Source organism: Salmo salar, chromosome ssa05 (assembly GCF_905237065.1).
Source record: "Salmo salar chromosome ssa05, Ssal_v3.1, whole genome shotgun sequence".
Classification (NCBI taxonomy): Eukaryota; Metazoa; Chordata; class Actinopteri; order Salmoniformes; family Salmonidae; genus Salmo; species Salmo salar.
The window spans coordinates 83,334,809-83,336,407 of NC_059446.1; positions in this window are offsets into that span (position 1 = coordinate 83,334,809).

Genomic DNA, 1,599 nt, shown 5'->3' on the forward strand with positions numbered 1-1,599 from the left:
TGGGTGTTGAGGACATGGGTCCTACTAGAGATAGCTCGAAGCTGACAATTGACTTGTGTTGGTGATAAAAAGCTAAAAGCCAGCATTCTATAGACAAGATGTGGTGTGTGTGACTCGAGATGGAGAGCCTCTGGAAGAGTTAAGAACAATGTCTCATTGTCTCATCTTCCTGGCATCTGGGAAACTAGGTAAAATACCATCCTAATGTAGATAACCAAGGTGGCTTATGGGAAGGTTAGAAATGACTGACTAAGCAATCTTGGTATCAGCTATATAAAAACTGTGCATCGTCTGTAAAGGCTAGACTCTCAGCCTAACAGTCAGTCAAGACTGGTGGGCTGACGGTCTCATTACTGCAATAATTAATCGATATTAAATAAAGATGATTGTTTGACGAAATGACTAAGACCATGTCTCAGTACTGAATTTCCACAACACTTTTCTCTGGGAACAAAAAGCCAGTGACTGTGTTAATTATTTCATGACCCGCCACCACTCCTGTCTCACTCAGGCATCCTGATGGGTCAGAGGTCAAAGCCCCCCCCACCCAGGATAAACTGATGAAGGTCACCCAGACTGTCTGTCTCAAATTATATTTTAGGGTCACACAGAGCACAAAATAGCTTTAGGGAAAAATGTCTCTGTATTCTTTTGTCAACTTCAGAACTCTTCATTAAGATAATAGAATGGGCTGCATTTGCCGCTTCATTTCTAAAGGCATCTACAGAGAGACATCTGTACTCTGCCCACAAATCACATTGGTCTGGTTAGGGAACCCAGAGTGGTAGGACAAAGAAAAGCATAAGTAAGCTTTTACTTGGGCATCTCTGCAGGCAAATGAACCTTAATGAAATCATGGAGTGAAATATGACATGGTAATTGAGTTACGGAGAGGGCAGAACTGCAGCCAACTCCTACCTACTCCTGTACCCATGGCTCCCTGCCATGACCTGAGCCCTCAATCTTCTGCATCAGGCACACACACACACACACACACAGAGAGAGAGAGCTCATTCTGAGAGATCATACAATTCCTTTGTTTGCTTTTCAGTTGATTAGGGCATTTACAAAATAGTCCCAGAATAATGTTACTGCTCGTGAGGTAGACCATCAGGCTGACTATAGAACACACAAATCCGGGTGGGTTGAGGACAATTCTAGCTGTGGTGTGTTCAATTCAAGACTCCGTCTCTCTGAGGATATTTATGCCCTGCCAATACATGAAATAGTACAGACAGACTCAGCACTCTGTCAGCAGCTGCCTGCTGACAGCGTCTTTTCTCTGCTTGATGCAGGTCCACTGCTGTGCAGTGTGTTCTCTTCCTTCCTGAGAGAACGTCAACAGAATGTCCGTAACTGTCCGTCTGCTCCCCACCACACACCAACCATCCAATCACTGTCAACGACTGAGGAGACTCCTCTACTCGGCGATGCTGACAAACCCCTGACTCCCAGCCCCATGTCAGACCAACCAGATGCCCTGACACTAACTAGAGAGTATTGACTCTGGTCAAAAATGTGTATGCAACCAATTTTTTTTTATTTGAACATTTGATGTGAGTTCCTTGGCTGAATAAATAGCTTGTAACAGTCAACAGC